Genomic DNA, 10,373 nt, shown 5'->3' on the forward strand with positions numbered 1-10,373 from the left:
ATATTAATACTCTGCCACACAAACAAACATGAACATGTGGTGTCAAAACAAAATTCTATAACTAGAATAAATATTGCAATATAAATCTAAGTTAAAATTATGCACATATCTATAACAGCTAAGTCAGGAACAAATATTTAGTAACAGCCCTGAAAATTCCATATGTACTACATTCCAAAAACATCTAACTCATCTTATAGTAGTGTCATGTATTCCTTCTGTAGTGGTTTCGACGGGGGGAAAAGTCAAATGACGAGAGAATTTCATCAATGGAAGCGGCCATTTTGAAATGGGTGTGAGAATCATTGACCAATCAAATGCTTTACCAAAATTTTGGTACGCCTCGTTCTAACTTAGCAAAACGATATGGAGACTTTGGCCACAACTCTTTGTGTGGCGTAACATGCGCAGTCATAAGAGTCTGGTTGAACGAGACTAGGGCGGATATCATCAAAGACAACTACCGGTAGGTTATACCGCAGTTATTAAATGCCATGGCTTCTAAATACAAATTAATCTATAAATTAGGGTCTGATTAGCAATTAAACCCCATGATCCTGAGTAGATAAAACACGTTATCGTTATCCCTATTGTCAATCAAGGCATTTGTGGGAGAGGCATGAAAACTTGCCGCGGGGGTCACGACAAACACCTGTCCAGTGGTCAGTACAGGTACATTTGTTGTTCGAACCATGATATGTCAGTTACCTTTAATATCATAGCTAACGGTCCATGAAAAACGTTCGATACATCGAAAACTTCGATTTATAAAAATTCGAATCATACAAAGGTTCGTTAGTAGTGTTATATAGTGAGAAAATTCGGGACCAAGCAAAAAGTTTGGAGAAATTCGAATAAACGAAGTTCGAATCATCGAGGTTTGACAGTATATATTGCACACTGAAATCATAATGTATGGATGGTTTAAGCAATAACCTCAACATATTATCATTTTGAAACCAGCAGGTGGAATGTTAATTTGTTTAGGACTTCTTACTAGAGCACTTTAATGTGTAAAGGACTCTAGACTAAAGCACTTTGATGTGTGAATGACTCCATAATGAGTGCTTTGATGTGTTTAGGACTTCTTACTAGAGCGCTTTGGTTTGTTTAGGATTTCAGACTTAGGCACTTTGAACTGTAAAGGACTCCAGGCTAGAGCACTTTGATTAACTTACACACGCGTCTATTGGACATACGAAGTCGGCCAAGGTGTTGTAGCAAATATTTGTGAAAGAGGTTTCTGTTTTGCAATATTTATACAAATGAAGATCTTGTGTTATAAACACCTCCTTCATGTTGTAATTGTCCTGTGAAGTGTTATGGCTGTTTCAATACACTTTTAATGGCATTTTCAATTGTATTTAATGGCTAAAACACTTGAAACGAAGTGCTTCTTTATATTTAGCCAACGAGTTATAAGTATTTTCCACCAGACAGCATCATAACTCAGGTAACAGAAGCAGGTTTTAATTGCTTTCGAATTGACAAAATATACATATCTACGAATAGATTACTTACTTAACGGACATAAATTCCAACCGTTAAGTGTATGCATCCCACTAACAAGTATAAATACGAAATAAATTATGCGGTTTTCATTTTCTTCCTCTGTGTTCTAAAGTTTGAAATTGTTGAGCGTCATTAGAGGAATTAGCATTCTACCTGCATCATAGAGATTTAAAACAAACACAGTAATGTCCACATTTGCTTATTTAAGCACTGTTTTAATCGTTTACAGCTCCATTGAAATTGACCTGCTTTGACCCAACGGGTGCCGTTTTCAAAATAAAAATAAATGTTAAAAACTGAGTTTTCGAATTCAAACCTTCAATCTATAATATATAAATATTATCATCTGAGAGAAATGTATTTGTTGATTGCAATGGAATTTTCATTAAATGACCATAAAATTGCACCATCGGGCTATTTGCAACTTTCGATGGGGGTTTTCCCGCATTCAAATAATGTTTCGACAATTTTGTTTACAATGGCTTATCATATGTACCAAAAGCTAACTAAAATTCTTTTCTCAAAAAGTGGTCCTCCGATGATCTGGTATTGAAATATTGAAAATTTAAACTTAATATTTCAATAAATTGGATTGCTCATACGGTAGAACCAACACTTAGCAGCCCGAGGGTTCGGAGTTCGAAACATCAAGATGTGTATTTTCATATTTTGCTATGTTTCGTAAAACCAAAATGTTGAGATGTAAAATTATCGCATGAAAAAAATAATAATAAAATAATAACCGATTTACTCCGTATCGTTATAAAAAGAAAGGAAAACAATCTGCAGCGTCGACTAGAGGCATAACTGGATTGGTAGTGTAAAGTTCCTATTTAATTTGTCAATTTTACTTTATAACCCATTCACAACGCACAGCGCGAAAATGGACCAAATCACTAAGGACACGTGATATTTCAGCTGTATTTGCAGCCCAGACTATCGCTCTACGTGACCTAGGTCAGGATGAGCGGAAAAGACTATACGTCTTTTCATTACTAAGTATGCACTCTAGCATGAGATCTAGAATGTGACCCTATCTATACATCAATGTATCTGAACCGCCGATAGACAACGCAATGACAGCAGTTCCCATTCACTTGGTCACAAACAGACATCAGTCGACCATTATTTACGGAATTGCATCCTTACGGAGACGTTATTGTCTAGAAAAGGCCTCATATTAATTACATTAGTGTAACACTACCGATAATTCTATCCCCATTAATCACGATGTCCCAAGTCGTTATAACAACTATACTTTTACAATGGATGTGACGTGTTCATTGTTGTGACCCTTAGCATCAGTAGCGCCCTCTACCAGTGATCTGTAGCGCCGAGTAACAAGTCATTATGTCTGTGTGAACGTGTTGTGTTGGATAAGTGATGTAGTGCCTTCCGTATATATTGTCTAAGGTGTCTATTTTAGTGGCAATTAATGTGTTTCTGTTTCTAAAAGAACCTAATATAAGGACCGTTCATCTTTCAGTTCGAATATACCTTGTTTAGCTAAAGTCATTTTTATGTGTTAAATTGTCTTACAACTTACAATATACGTAATTTCTTGAGCATAACAATGATGACTCTCAATGGCTTTCTTAGGTATAAAACCGATAGAGCAAGATAGTATATGTTGTACACGTTCAGGGTTAAAATGTTCTTAGCGGCGAAACTTTCATTATTAATCATACAATCGCATTTAAGTTCATTGAGACTTTCGACGACTCTGACATCGGCTATATGTAACTGTAGTACCATTTATTTTTTTTAAATTACTGAACTCTTCAGTTTTATATTAAAAAAGAGTAAAACAAATGCTATGATACAACTGTTAAAAAGTTGAAACTTAACTAATAGTTAAAAGGTACAACAAGTTAGTAGTGAAAACTGTAAATGTAGCTTATTTGGTGTACTCAAATTTTAGAGCAAAATCAAATTAAAAGAGATTAGCAGTATAATGAATTAGCGCACCAACAATGATTGGCTTAAAAACCAATGTAGATAAACTGCTATTAGCACAATCATGATTTAGCTGAATGCTTCTATCGCGAAAAACGCTAAAATAAGACTACCGCTAAATTAAGATAACCCCTAAAGTAAGACTTACCCATAAAATAAGACTTACCTCTAAAATAAGACTTACCCCTAAAATAAGACTTACCGCTAAAATAAGAAAACTGCTAAAATAAGATTACCGCTAAATAAGATAAATGCTAAAATAAGATAACCGCTAAAAGAAGATAACCGCTAAAATAAGATAACCGCTAAAATAAGATAACCGCTAAACCATGTACAGTTATGATACAGATATAGCTTGCCTGAAACACAAGGTGGTCGTTAATCCCTTTATTGCGTACTTACTAAACGGCTGCAGGAGGGATTTGTTCCTGTCCATAGACCTAAACTCCGAATTCAATTAACATTCAGACAAAATAATAATGCTATACTGTCAAATTATGTCTGATGGCGGAATCGCTAAAATAAACGAACTTGGTTTGAACAAGACGGGGGAAATCTTGGGAGAACTTAGTTGGTCTGTGTTTGGACTGTAATTATTTGAAGATCCGGTATATCTTGAGGCGTTACAATGTCTTGTGTTTCTGAAGCTCGCCTAATGAGACGGTATGAAAACGCCACGGTAAGCGAAATGGTAGGTAGTGCATATATGTGAACAGGAAGATTTTCACTTAACACATCAATATTGCTTTAAATCAAGGAGACGGCTAAAAGGATTTTTATTAGGAGTTGATATGTCTATTTTCATTGCAATAACATCCATCAATAGGTATTTATCAACGGTTAAATGTGGTTCTACTAATTTTCGGTATTTTTTTTCGGGTAACATACGATTGTCAGATTTCTTTTACAGCAAATATCGATACAGAGTCAGTTTTAGTAGAACTAGTCTCCGAGGGGATAGATTACGTGGTTAGAGGGGCATTTTTTCGTTTGGACATCAGAAACGTGCACAATTTCTATTGATGAAATCTATGTCCGAATGATGATTATATGAGTGTCTGTGTCCTTCAAGTAATGAAATTAACGCCGAAATATCAAAGAAGAATGTGTATCGTATACAAATACCGTATGTCTTTGCGATAATTAGTGATACTTCGGGTCGGATTTAGAATTTTCAGGACTTAATACTCGAAGAACTTTGGTTTATCTTCATTAAACGGCCTTATTAATGTAAAGATGATAACTTTTACAACTTGGAAGAAATAGGTATTTTACAGTAAGTTTAATTTTGAAGACCTAAACTTTATTCAAACGAAGGAATACCCTTTTAAGGTGTCCCGACAATTTATCACTAGCCACCCATCTCTTGGTTGCGAGTTCGAAACCCACGTGGGACAGTGGCCTAGTGTCGACCGTAGGTCGTCGTTTTTTTTCTACGTGTACTCCGACTTTCATCCACCTCCAAAACCTAGCACGTCCTTAAATCACCCTGGCTGTTAGTAGGACAAAAACAAAATAAACCAAACCGAGAGGATACTGGACACTTTTACGTGAAACACTGAGCTTTGTTTATCCCGGGTGTGAAATTACACGGCAAATGAAAAACAACTTGCATTTTGAATGGATACCTGTCATCGAAATAATTCACAAATATCCATTGCCATCCAAATCCTTAAATTTAGCGAATATTGCCGTTACATATATCGTGTCATAATGCATACATGTATTTGTAACCAGAATAAGAATTTCTGAACACATAAAATAAAACCTAATCTTGTAAAAGTTTATTCTTTGATTGGTACTCATAAAAAAACTACCTTATATGGAGCGAGCCGATTAAGATGATTTGTGATATTGACTATGCATTTCTTATTTCAGAAACTTTAATATTAATTATCCAAAAGTCCTTCGTCTTCCCAGCTAACACAAAATATTGAACTGCATGATTTGGACAAATATCAATGTAATTAAGTTCAAGGCTCTCGAATCTCTTAACAACAGAATCAGTAAAATTGGACTGGCTTGTAGTGAGAATCTTGGAAGATGAGACTATGCAGAACGTGTTGCCTTAAGATACTGGAAATGCACATATTCAAGTGTTTATACTATTTTGGCGCTTTTCACTCTTTAAGTATTGCGCTTAATAATGATTGCGCTTAGTAACATTTTCTATGTGCTATTTTCTGCAGAAAATATGAAAGTGCGCTGATTCTTTCTTGGCGCTTATTTGTTATAATTTGGAAATGTGGGTAAATTTGAGCCCGCCAATAGTAGTACATTTGCAGTATCGATCTAACTATGGGAATTCTTCTATTTGATAACGATTAAAAGAGGAAGACTAACCTATCTTACTAATCTATTAGGATTCGTTTATGTATTATTTTTCTGACTGTAAATGACTGTAATACAGACTACGGAATTTATTGAATTGTGAGTAGTGCTGACTGTCTTCGGAAAAGTTCTCTTATTTTCGGCGTCTCTATGTTATTGAAATTTAACTATATTTTGGTTTTCTGTAATAATTAAAACCATGTTTAGTCACCGTTTCGCAAAAGAAACTGCTCTTGCTGTACCTTTGTCTTTAAATATTCAAGATTTGCAAAATAGATTTTTGTATGTACTAAACTGCCTATCATTCATATGTCTTGGAAGCTTATTTGCAACGGACACTATGTCCTCGCTAAAGTCATGAATTCACAGAAGTTGGGATGAACCAATCATGTGAGTAGAGTTTAATACCTGTGCATTCAGTTTCCTCTCTTTAATTCGTCATAATTCGTAAAATAATCTGAAACTCTTTTGGGTCTTTTAAGCTACTTTTTAAGCTCTCATTACCTTGACGTAACCTAGGGTTACATTTTGGCCGAGGACGCTTCCCCTTCCGAACCCTTCCTACTTTGTTTTTATCGAATTGAGTCAGAATTCTGAAAACTTTTACTTGGCGTTATTCTCTTGTTGTACTTCTAAGCAGTAGCTTTCTTCCACATGTCAATGCCCAATTTTCATCTTCCAGTCGAGCGTTCGCAATTGTGAACCCCCCTCTACTCGAGACACCTCGAAAACCGCGAAATACTATTATTAGTAGGTACTTCTAGGTCCCTTTGTATTAACCACTGAAATGGCTTTACAAGGACACTTAAAATGCCCATTCCGATGTCAATATAATGGAACGGGAAGGTTAGTATGTCAATATGTTTGGAAAGCAAGATATTTCAATGAAATAAACAATAAAATCTGTTCTTTGGTTTGTTCCGTGTAACAATTGGGAAGAAAAGAGAAGGCATAGGTTTCAAATCCCAGTTGCAATGGATGTAGTAGGGAAGGTAACATAGTTTTCGTTACCACTCCCAATTATGTAGGTGGTCGGGTTGCAAAGTGGTTACAAACTTGCCTTTGAAATAAGCGGCCGGGGTTCGATTCTCAGAGCGGACGTGAAAAGGTATGGGGTCTCCTGCCCGACCACGGGGGTTTTCACCGGGTACTCCGGTTATCTTCTACACTAAAACCCCGCGCTTCCACCGGGGCCAACAAGATTGATAGATATATAATTTTGTAGAGTTTTTCTCAATTGTTTTAGAATAAATAGTCGAGATTCTGCAGCGGGATCGAGAATAATTCGGCTCTATGATTTGATGCTGCAGATCGTGAGTTTAAAACAAACAAGTTTACATTTAATGAAATGTGGTTTCGATTTTAATTAGGTGAATGCCATGTACAGTATGCTCCTTATCGTGATATGTTAAAATCCTTTTTTTTTGGTAGCCGGCTAATGTTAAATGACTGGAGTTTCTAGCATACAAAAGTTGTAATTACTACAGATAGCTTTGCGTTTGATTTTTATTTTGTCAGAAATATTTTCTGAAAATGGTGTGATTCTCTCTCATCATAGCCTTTCAGTAACTTTAACATTTTACCGTTAAAGATGTAGTTTTGATATGGTCGTTATAACATAAAGCCTGGGAATCGCTTAAGTAAATTAAAAAAAGAGAGATTTAAAGACAAAATAAATTAGTTGTAACAGGTTATTGGCAAATAATTACTATATCTAATATGTTGGTGTAATATTTTCGCAATCATTGCATCTAGACAAATATGAAGTGCACAATTTTCGCTACTCCCGTATAATGTATTGGACGTTTTTTAAAAATATATAACCATTGTGCATAATTCCCACTTTTAAAACAAAGCTTATAATAACAAAGATTAAAAGTTGTAAAGTGACAATTTTCATGTAAATCTAGCTTTTCAATCTTTTAGTACATTTATATCCATACAACCATCCTTTGCCATACGAAATGAAAATAAGATTCAATCTTACGTAACTTAATTGCGCGGGGTGCAAATTGAACAAATCAATGAACAAAACGAGAGTATTACTTTTAATGAAATGGCTGGATGACATCACCAAGAATTATACATTGCAGATGTTTTGTTTAGAGCAGATAACATTCTTCAACGACACATTTAATTTGTAATTAATCTTAAAACATTGTGCATCCCCGTCGCTTTGATTGAGATGAAATGGAAACTAGATATTTCACATTAACAACTCAGAAAGGAAAACTAAATCTCCTGTAAATATAAACGAGTCCAAGTAAAGGCGTTATAAGATCACGTAAATTTAATGCACCATAAAATTTTATGACTATTATCTAAGAAAGACATTTGCAATGACAACATTATTATCTAGGTAATAGTTTCTAAATAAGTAAGACGAGTTGAGAACCCACTTTCAATTTTTGAAATTGAGAGAGCAAATTATCCTAATGTGGCTTTGACGATTTTAAAAGGGTAACCTACCCCTATTCAGGAAGCAATTTACATTTAGTGGGCCTATTCGATGAACCGCGCTATTAACTGTCAAGATCATTACCGAGAAAACGGAAGTCACTTGTTTAGAAAATATACTGTAACATGACGTCAGTATTTAAATTAACATTAAGTCTAGCCGATTCGTTGATGTCGATGATAACATTACGTTTAAAGAGCAATGTACAACAAATTTAGATAAATTTAAGAGATATAATAAATTCTTTCTTCGCTTATCTTGTTTTCAGACCACTAGTCCCTAGCCAGCAAATGCACCTTTCAATAATTTAGGCGTCTCCTGTTTCTTAATATTAGAATTTGGGACTAGCGCAACTAAACCATGATAAAGGTTTTTTCTTGGAGTCTAATCGTCTACCATTAATAGAGTTCAACAGACGTATAATGTTCGATGACAATTTTGGCGTAGGAAATGTTGCCAACTTCAAAAGGAATAGGAGACGAAATGCAAAGCCAGACCCGGGTTCAAACCCAGGATATCCGAACACTAGCCGGGTGCTCTACCATTTGGACTACCTGGTCGCCGGCGTTCATCCCAGTCTAGTGCCGCTACATTCCTTCCTCCTTCAACGAAGTCTTCCCAAAGACTCACACGAACTCCTATACCACTTCCTTGGGTATTTAGTTTGGCGCAATATATTTAATAGGAGAGCAAGAATGCACGGCTAGACCGGGGTTCGAACCAGGGACCTCCAAACACTAGGCAGATGCTCTAGAAATTGAGTTCCGCTACACAAATATAAACAACCAGAAATAGTTACACTGTAGCAGTGAAAGTAGTACTGGACATTTTGCAAATCCGACAACAGATATGGAACTTTGAATTTATTTTCTTAAAGTGGAATATATGTATATTTCAATTATATCGGGCTATAATTAATCGCCAATTTCAAGTGTGAACTCACGGGGTACATTGTTTAAGAATAACTCATTTTTTAGTTCAAATAGCCATTTGTCGATTGTTTGCGCGGTTGGAACAGGATTCTGAATGTCGATGAAATACGCACCATACGCAGATTTTGATGCAAGTGGATTTGTACATGGGAAACTAATTAATTGGCATGACGTCGAAATGGCTTCTCTAGACGCACACAAATGCGTACTAATCTCATCTACATAAATACGCAGAGAGGTTATAAAATTGCTATTAACATGCATCATCAAGAAGCCTTCCTAATTAGTAGAGCTTATCGTGGATGGCATGGGAGAACGCCTGAAGAGGATTGTATATTGAATTCATAGACACTTTCGCTAAAAAACAGCATTCCTCTCTCATTTTGCATTCTGTCTATTGTTTGCTGTTGTGTGATATCACTGTTACCCTAAATACTAGTCTATTACTATACAGATATTTCGTAAAGTAGCACACTTTCATTTATAATAAGAGAAAAGATATTGAGAGGAATAAAATATCTCAATATCGAGAACAAGGGCAACGTCATTTTGGTAGATGGTGATCTCTGACTAGAGGTTGATGCGGCAATTGTATTGTAAATCAATTTAGGTCTGTTTCACATGTGATTATCTCGACAAATGGTACCAATAGGGCACTCTTTGTATAGACACATCACTGAAATTATCAATAAAGGTCACTAGGGAATTGTAAAATGTTCTTCGCCATCATGAATTTACGAGGCCATAATTCAAAATGGATAGACTCCACGAACATCAGTCTGTGCTTGGAGTTATCATTTTCAGAATCAGAACATCATTTAACTGAAAGCCCCATTACTGCACATCAATCAAGCTTCAGACTGATATTTCCGTCCAGACTAGAGATTGTCTTCGCCGTTTCCTTGCCAAAAAAGTGGCAAAAATGGAATATTGAGCAATTTAAAAAAGATGTATCATGCGTTCGATGTAATCTTTGGAGCAGAATGGTGCACTCCAACGCCAATGTAATTAAAAGAAACATAAAAGAGGAATAGAAGCTGTTGACATGAAGTGTGATATCGCTTATGGAATTAACAGCCAACATGTACAATTCAACTTAATCTTGTTAGATCTTGTCAGACCTCCTTGGTAATTTTCAAATCAGAGAGCGTTACGTTATCTATAAATTTTGATTTGTCAATCGA

The sequence above is a fragment of the Pecten maximus genome, chromosome 9 (genome assembly GCF_902652985.1).
Source record: "Pecten maximus chromosome 9, xPecMax1.1, whole genome shotgun sequence".
Taxonomy (NCBI): domain Eukaryota; kingdom Metazoa; phylum Mollusca; class Bivalvia; order Pectinida; family Pectinidae; genus Pecten; species Pecten maximus.